A 9,860-nucleotide genomic window follows, 5' to 3' on the forward strand; every position below is an offset into this window, starting at 1 on the left:
AGCAATTACACGATGGTAAATTATAATCGACACCAGTCAACCTAATTTCGGCTCTCTTCAACCGTAAAGGCAGTTCAGAATAGCAATTCCAAATCTTAAGAGTTCTGCTTTTCTGATGAACCAGAGATGATTTGTAATATAAGAGCAAAACGAAAAGTTGCATGAATGATAAATAAATTTTCCATTCTATAGATAAATTATTTGAAGAGGGTCTAGTTAGACTATGAGGCTGCGTATCGAACAGTTTTATAAAAGATTCTGATTTCACCTCTGCGGCAGGAGATCAAGTTCAGAATCTAAATAGTGATAGTAGTTGAAGTAAATATATTGAAGTTAGTTTAGCACCTGCATGGTTCAATTCGGCATCATTTGTATGAAAATCCGTCGCTTTAGTAACGATCTTTACAACTTGCTCCGATTACTTACCGCGCATGGGAGACGTGTAACTAATTTAATTTGAACTTATATCGCTATTTTACCACGGGTTTATTTATGAGGTGTTATGTTTGATTTTATACAGCTTATTCATACTGCATAAGTTATAAAGTGTGACGTAAGGAGGCATGATGAATAACGCGATAAATTTGTTCAAATTTTTTTCATAATTTACAGCAACGAAAGTTTTATTAATAACATAATAGTGAGCTCAATTTCACAGTATCACTGAATCAATGCAAATAACGGGTAAATAAATCTGAATTGGAGCTGCACAAATGCTAGAAAACGCTAGAAATTAAGCGTATTGTGAAACTTTCATCAAGTAGAATAGTACTCTATTAATCAAAAATGAGAGCTGTACAATTATTTTACAATTCTAATGAAAAAATTTCATTCTGAATATTAAGTGAAATTAATTATATTAAATTCCGAAAACAATATCGGAAATAAAATGGCCTATGAATTCGACCATGAAATTTTCTTCTCCTTGTCACTGAATATAGAAACGTACCGCCGTCAGGCCGCGTCCAATCCTATGAGGTTTATTCACTATTTTTAGCGCATTTTCTCATTTATCGAAAAAATATAACTCAGTACTCACTGCAGCGAGTGACAGAGAGTGCATTTTCTCGTCGACGAAAACATGAAGTCACGGACGGACAGAGAGACAGACAGACAGACGGACATGGCAAGCACAATAGTCCATTTTTTTCATAAATGAGAAAATGCGCTAAAAAGGCGCTATTGTGCTCGTCATTTCCGTCTGTCTGTCCGTCCGTGACTTTATGTTTTCGTCGACGAGAAAATGCGCTCTCTGTCACTCGCTGCAGTGAGTACTGAGTTATATTTTTTTAAACTATAACTCCCATCCTAAATAAGATACAAGTCCCAAATTTTTAATGCTATTCAAGCTATTTTTCTTCACTGCTCGTACGTTAAGATGAATTTTACAAATTTGTCTTTCAACTGTAAATAGGAAGGATATGAGCACCCCGTTGTTTGTGAAGCGCGTGACTTTTCTACCATTTTCTCGATGTACATAGGTTTAACTATTTATTCTTGATTGATCGGTATACCATACACTTGTGACTTGTGAGTCATATTCCCTGTGGTACATATAAGTCATTTTACTCAAAAATTCTGTGAAACTTCCGTAGATTAAAGCAAGAATCATGACGCTTCGTCCTTCGAAGCGTCACGCGACACGCGCTTCGTTCGCACGCGCAGCCTGAGTTGCCTGACTCGCTGCCTCACTGTAAGCATCTAATTACACTCCCTCCTCTTCCCTATCCCTCCCCACTACCTTCCCAAGCCACGGTCTCGGCAGCCCACAAAATCCCCCAATGAGGGGAAAAAAATCCATTCCCCTCTTCCCTACTCCCCTTCCCAAGTACTTTCGAGAATGGTACTTGTTAGTGGTTACAGCAGTGGTTCCCAACCTCTTTCAGGGTGGTGCCCCCTTTAGCTCCCTAGTTAATTTTTAGCGCCCCCCACAGACATACGCCTCTTTCTTGAAATGTAGTACGCTGCAATTTTAAAAGATTAAGGTTAAACACAAATGTGCATTTAAGAAATAGAACTCCATTTAGTGAACCAATAATTTTTTCAGCTGTTTTAACTGTTTCAGCCCTAGAAACTGCAGGACGTCTCGGTCGAATTTCCGGCCGGGTTCGTGGCCGGTCTCACGACCAATCTCCAAATTCAATTATCAAGAAATATCTCCCAAACCAATGAACGCAGCTCTATGAAACTTGGAACACGTATTCATCAGAACCTAAAGTTGATGTTTAGCTCGTAAATTTTTTTTAATTTCACATTCATTCGTGAGTTGCGCGTATATTGCGAAACAGACCGAAATTCACAGTGATCAAATAATTTCTCCCAAACTATTGAACAGATTTGAACGAAATTTTGAATATACATTCCTAACTACCAAACGGTGATTTTTTAGCTCATAAATTTTTTTTCGATTTTACCTTCATTTGCGAGTTTTTTTTTTCATTTCACCATCATTTTTGATGTCACACTGTTACCGTGTGTCTCTAGCGAATGAGACAAACTCGTTGTCTGCTTATGAATTTAGAGGTAACTATCTAAGTGAAAGGATAATGAAACAATTTCTCTATAGAATTAATTAAGGGATCTTGTACAAAATTAACCAAAACACGCAACTCAAGTACAAAACCAACTCTATGGACTAATAAAGTAATGTGTGGATTGCGAATGTGTAGTGGATTCTAAAAGTGTATATACTAGAAATTAGAGCATGGGCAGGCGGAGGTGGTTCGTGTGCCAGTTAACTGAAAAGCATAACTAAAATTAATTGACGGGAATTAAATTGGCAACACTCATGACAATGCTTTGGAACATGAGAAATATTTTAAGGTAATTTAACCACTCATGGCCATCATGCCAATTAAGACAATAAACATGCTTGAAACATTAATTAGTGGAACAGAAAACGGAATCATAGTTAATGAAGGTACAATGAACAAATCAAGATTTCAAGGTTAAAACTCTGAACTTACTGACTGTAGATAATTAACTGAACAAATAATATAACTTGACTAAAAATGTTAATGAATCATATCGGCACATTAGAAAAGCATCACAAACATGGGACAGAATAGCTGGTATAGACTAAATAAACACATAATACAAGCACATCACAAAATGCACATTCAGAAAACCTTGCAATGATAACAGTTAAATTAAGAACCAAAAGCCTCTATTGAAAATTGTGAAAATGAAGCTTAAGTAAGAAAAACTTAAGCAAGACAGTGACGCTCAGACACTTAGCATCATCTTACCATTAGCCTGAAGGGACAACAACAGCAGTCAACTCACCTAGGCAATAGTCCTTCTAACAAGCAATAATAGCCTTCTGACTTCCCAATTGATCAGACAAATTACCACAGCTTCACATCAAGGCAATTACACTAGTAATGGAAAATAAATTGATGCTGGAATGGAACGAGATAAGAGAAAACATGGCAATGTTAATAATGAATACATCAGAGATAGGTTAAAATCAGATAAATGGGAGAAGGCAGTAAGGGATGTGCTAAAACCTAGCTTAATTATGCTCCCTGCAACAACACTTCCTTATATTCGGCCCGTATCGCCGGGTAATTTGTCACTTAAATTCGCGGCGATCAAGAAATTTCTTCTAAACTACAGAACAGATTTCAACGAAACTTTGTATATAAATACCTAACCTCTCAACGGTGATGTTTAGAACGTGACAATTTTCTAATTTGCTTTCGTTCGCGAGTTATACAGATATAGGAGGAACGATCGGCTTTTCTACCGGCCGGTTTAACCAAGAGCCTTGTACATATAGCAGTATGACTCGCAAACGAAAGCATAACGAAGTTAAAATATCGCCGTTTTTTGAGGTTAAGTATTTAAATACTAAGTTCCGTTCAAATCTGTTCAGTAGTTTGGAAACAATTTCTTGATTACTGCGAATTTAAGCACGTATTGCTGTTTAAATCACAAATGAAGATGAAATGAAAAAAACTCGCGAACGAAGGCACAATCGAAAAAATTTTCACGAGCTAAACATTACTGTTCGGTAGTTAGGACTGTATATTCAAAATTTCGTTCGAATCTGTTCAGTAGTTTGGAAGAAATTACTTGATCACTGTGAATTTTGGCCCATATTGCCATATAACTATGGCAAAAACAAACGATGGCAAAATTCAAACAATTTTCACGAGCAAAATATTATCGTTAGATCCTAATGAATACGTATACCAAGTTTCATCAAGTTAAGTTCATTAGTTTGAGATATTCCTTGATCATTGAATTTGGAAATTGGCCGTGAGACCGGCCGCGAGTCCGGCCGTTAATTTGCCCGAAACCAAGGACTACTACACACAGGACATGCATAGCCTATGTCCAGCCTCTGCTAGCAGAGGCGATCGCCTACACTATGAAAATGCTGGTGTTTTAGTGGCATCAACAAATGATATGCCCATAATTGTTTCATACAATAGTATTACAATGTGTGTAGTAGTCCTTGGTCAGAACCATAGACTTTTTGCCAGTTTTGAAGTTCAAAATTTTGTACTAAGCAAAGTAGGTACCATTTTCCTGCCTTCATACACTGATAAAAAAAATATTTAAATGGAGTGNATCAGTGTATGAAGGCAGGAAAATGGTACCTACTTTGCTTAGTACAAAATTTTGAACTTCAAAACTGGCAAAAAGTCTATGGTTCTGACCAAGGACTACTACACACATTGTAATACTATTGTATGAAACAATTATGGGCATATCATTTGTTGATGCCACTAAAACAACAGCATTTTCATAGTGTAGGCGATCGCCTCTGCTAGCAGAGGCTGGACATAGGCTATGCATGTCCTGTGTGTAGTAGTCCTTGCCCGAAACGTAAACCCAGGAGAGGTTAAAAAAACAGATCTGGATGAAAAAACTATCGCTGGGAGTCATGTGCTGCACGTTTTGTGTACAAATCGTCAAACAAACATTCGAACTTCTGACATTGACTTCGGACTACCGTCCCCCTACCGCCCTCTTCTTCCTTACCGCCCCCCGAAATCTTTCCATCACCCCTAGGGGGGGCGATATCGCCCACTTTGGGAACCACTGAATTACATGTAGTATTCCGTTGTTAGTTTGTCAGAGATCACAAGAGAACATGCGGTTCTCTTGCCAGCAACTTAAAAGTCTCAGGTTATGTCTATCAACAAAATTAAAAAATAATGGACTTCAGTTGAAAAGATGGAGGTGAGAATCATAAAATTCAAATATTTTGCGTCCAAAAGATACCAGGACCACTCTAGTATAAATTTAGACTTAAAATCGAAATAATTATCGGACTGTATAAGCAAATTTCCCTAAATTAAATTCCACTATCGAAGTAAGCTATAGAGAGATGAATTTTTATTCGTATCCCTCTGCGTAAAAATTATACCTTTTTGACGAGCAAATAACCCGGAAAGCACATATTTCAAGCAGGACATGGTAAAGATTGGTAGGAAGCAGGTCATAGTTAAGATTAGTAAGATTACTAGGAAGCTCAACGCCGACTCCCGTAAACCCAACTTGTGTGAACGTGTGCTTACTCGACTGCCGGCTCATGGCTGTGCTTGGGAGCCGCCGAGCCGCTCTGCTCTAGAGATGCCTTTTACCTCTACAGACTACGTTGACGTGGCTTTAGAGTTTAGATAAATGAGGCGATTTGAAAATATTGTCAATATTATATAACACACTTAATCGATCCATACAATTTATACTTAATGATACAATAATTAGTCTGAATTGATCGCAATATTTCCAACACAGCCAGTTGGCGTTTTCGCAAAATTCGTAATAAATTTACTCAATATCTCGTGTGAACATAAAAAATTGGATTCGCTGTCATCTTTTGAGAAACTATTTTTTGCAACAAAAATGTTCTATTGTTCTGCGGACAATTTATATCAGAAGCAGTCTGATACATGCCCAGTGGCTTCACTTTGGTTTGGAAAATTTGTGAACACCTTGCTTCTATCTGTCAGTTTTACTCGTACCTACTGAATTCACGCTAAATTTTCTTAACAGAACTTAATCTTAAATGCTAAGCACACAGAACGTTTCGTCTCAAAACGCCGAACGAACGTCAGAACGCCAAGCACAAGTCATGGTTTCGTCTTAATCTCGAATGACCTGCAACCCAAAAACACCTTTCTACGTTGGATAAATTACAGTGGCAAATACCTTCGAGCACTGTGCAGTTTGGGCAAACGGTTATCGGTGGCTCACAAGAGATTTGTCTGCAATGAGCCATAGATGTTTCAGACCCTATAAATCATCGATGATTCATCGATGACTCCCACCTGTACTCGCCACTCTTTCGATTTATTGATGTTTTATTGTCGATTTTTGGCAGATCTGGCCACCCACCGTTACGCCACCTACAATCTACTATCGCCACCTATAATCATCGGTGCTCCACCCTTAATTTTTATTTGGGGCGCGGCCGGTTTCTATTATGGATAACCGTCTCCCCTTCACTACTCTCACCGAAATAATAAAACCCTCCTTGTCTTCCAACTGACTATATATTTTTCGTTGCTAATTTATTATATCCTCTTATTTTTAAGATGACTATACAATTTTAAGATCAAAAAGTCGTCAAAAAGTCTCAAATATCGTCAAACGCAAAGTCCGCAACTTTACGCGTTTGACGATATTTGAGGTCTAATATTCAGCGTGCTCTAATTTGCTAATATTTATATTGGTTGCGTTACATTCAAATCAGTTAGCATTTATTTGACAGGATGGGCGGCACGGAACTAAGCGCGTTAGTTTCTCTGTGCTACCATGCAGGCTGGCTTGCGCTGACCAGGTAAAGCTGCTCCCGATTTTCTGAGTACTTCCATCGGACAGCAGCTCGGTCCAATCCACTTTTCGAAAGATTTTTTTGTGTTCGTCCCATGAACACAGTTCAGAATTAATAAATTATTTATTACGAGCTGTTTCCTTTCCATATCTATTTTTGTAGTAATACATTTTTCCTTTCACTGAAAAGAGGGCTTAAGAGGGCTCGCGCTAAAGTTTTGTACAAATGACGCATCAAAATGACGCACATCAAAATACAACTGCGAGAAAGTGGTTTTTCAGTGAAAATAAACCGAAATTAAAACGAAAGATAATCCGGCATTTTAACGGATATTAAATCAGTGGCTTTGCATCTGTCTCGGAGGAAGCAAAAATGAGCTTATTGATGACGTTGTCACTGGATGGAAATCAAATTAAACCCTCGAATCATCAGCCGTTGAACAAAGTGATTACCAGTTGTGGCACGAAGAGAGAAAAAAATGACTGACAGCGTCTAATTTTGGTGTGTGTAAACTGAGAAAAATACCAATAAAGATGCTGTTGCCTACAGGCTGGTTAATAATACCAATGAAAATGCTGTTGCCTACAGGCTGGTTAATAATTCAATTAGCTCGTTCCCTGCTTTATTCATTCTTGGGCGCTTCTCCTGATGGTCTCGTAGACAATGACTACATCGTTGAAAACAAGTGCCCGAAGTCTGCGCGTCATTTCAAAAGTATTGAAGTTGCTATCCGTGAAAAGAAATGCGGTTATTTGAAATTAGTTGATGACCAAATTACGGTGAACAGACGGCATTCATACTTCTATCAAATGCAGGGCCATATGAAAGTAACGGGGAGAAGCAACTGCATCTTCGTTACCTGGATCCGTGAAGACCTACATTTCGAAATTGTTGATGTTGAAGTAATTTTCTGGAAAGAGCGAATGTAAGTGCACCTTAAAACATTTTAAATACAAAACATTTTACCTTGTATCGTCAACCGCATGTAAAAATTGCACAGCTGTCATACGAGTCATGTAATTGCTTCATTACAAACTAAATGTAATTTTAGAATGAATATAAATTAAAAATTGTTATTAGTTTCCACATGATTCTACGGTTACTTTTATCAGTTGCGCAATTCATTGCACAAATCATTCCTGGATAAAATGAATCAATGTAAAATAAATGGCAGGGGTAATAATAATGACGTAGTGAATTATAAACATAATTAATTAATATTTCGTTATACTTCATCCGTTACTACTTCAACAACTAATTTATTGCTTATAAATACATCTGATGAGCTTCAACTAAACGCAGGGTGCGTACCGGTCCTGGAAAATCTGGAAAGTCCTGGAATTAGATTTTTTATTTTCCAGGCCTGGAAAGTCCTGGGATTTCATTTTAGGTTATGGAAAGTCCTGGAATTTGAAAAGAAATAACAAAAAGGAAGTATTTTTCTGTGCTGCGTGTGTTAACCCTAATTGTCACGGGTCGTCGTGTCACGCTAAAACCTCGGGTGCAAATGATATCTGCCCTTAATTTTGTTAAGTATTTTTTATGTGTCTTCTATTTTACATACGCTGCGATTATTTTACCATGCATTAATATAGATTGTTTCCTATCAAATGCAGTCTCCAAACTCACAATTGTAAACTCGAATCCATTTTTTGAAAATTATGAGAATGAAAGAACCGAATTTCTGGCCTCAAGCAGAGCCATCTCCGTGTACGACAACTCCCACGTCCGACCGCTCGAACTTGTGTCAATGTTACCCATAGGGAGGAGACTGTAAGTCATTCACGTGTGCGTGTGCCTGAGAACATGTGCATATTTATCGCTGGTGCATGTGCAGCTTCAGCACTGGTGCACCTCCTGCATCCTCATCGCTAGTTTCTCTCAGTTTCGTTGTTCCTATAGTTTTTTTATCTCATTGTCTGTGACTTCGTTGCCCGCCATTGAAAGAACTGCATGAAATGAAACGCATTAGCGGAGCGGGAAGCTCGAGTACCTCCCTGACTTAGTTCCAGCTCCGTTGCTCGCTGGACACTGCTATCGTGAGTCCGACAAGGATGTAACTCGCTGCCGACAGAGCCCGACACGAGAGTCCGCTTACTCGCTAGCAAAAGTCAATACTACGATCTACCTCATCATTATAGATCAAAAAAGCTAAAATATTATTGATCCACCACGAAGAATAGATATCAGTTGAAGAGTATTTCGACAGACAAGGCTGTGAGATTCGTGGTTATTTTTTACGGTGATTATTAGAAACTAAGGGTGTTTTCCCGCTAACCCTACGCGATTAGCGTTAAACTGTTTGTGCAGTCTCTTGTTTCCTACGTTCTGATTGGCACGCAGGAAATGAGAGACTGCGCCACAGTCTCTTGTTTCCTGCGTTCTGATTGGAGAACCCATCACGTGAGCTCGGTCACCGAGCTCAGTTGCATTCAAATTTCAAACTATTTGATGTGCAGTGGCAGCCTTCCATCTTAAGCGTGCAATTTCTACATCGCCATGCGTGGAAAGTGTACATTTCTTGACTTGTGATCAAAAATAGAAGCTTATCGTGACTGGCGTGCTCGCCATCCCAAGCATGAAGAAGGTATGGCGATATGTACATTGTGCTCGAAAGACTTCGATGTGTCAAATATGGGGGAAGCAGCTTTGAAAAGCCATGCCAAAGGCAGCAAACACACCAAGTTAGCTAAGCAACACAGTGAAGTGAAAAGCAAAGCGCAGTTACGCGTTTCCGATTTGTGGTCCGCTGACAGCAATGCAAAGGCATACGGAGGAGGGCATCAAGGCGCTTGAGCAAGCAGCAGATGAATATGCCGAAGCAATGCAGAGAAAGGGGGATTTGAAAATCATCGCAAAGTTCAACGCCATGAGGCGATCTTTGAAAACAAAGCAACAGGAGCTAGACACTCTTGAACTGAACATTAAAGAAAAAGTGGATGAAAAAGCTGCCAGTTGAATGTTAGGGTAGTGGTGTTGAATCGTGAAAATTTTATTGATGGTCATGGAGAGTCCTGGAAAAGTCATAGAATTTTTTTCTCAATATCGGTACGCACCCTGTAAACGCATC

The sequence above is a fragment of the Hyalella azteca genome, unplaced genomic scaffold, assembly GCF_000764305.2.
Source record: "Hyalella azteca isolate HAZT.00-mixed unplaced genomic scaffold, Hazt_2.0.2 contig1648, whole genome shotgun sequence".
Lineage (NCBI taxonomy): Eukaryota > Metazoa > Arthropoda > Malacostraca > Amphipoda > Hyalellidae > Hyalella > Hyalella azteca.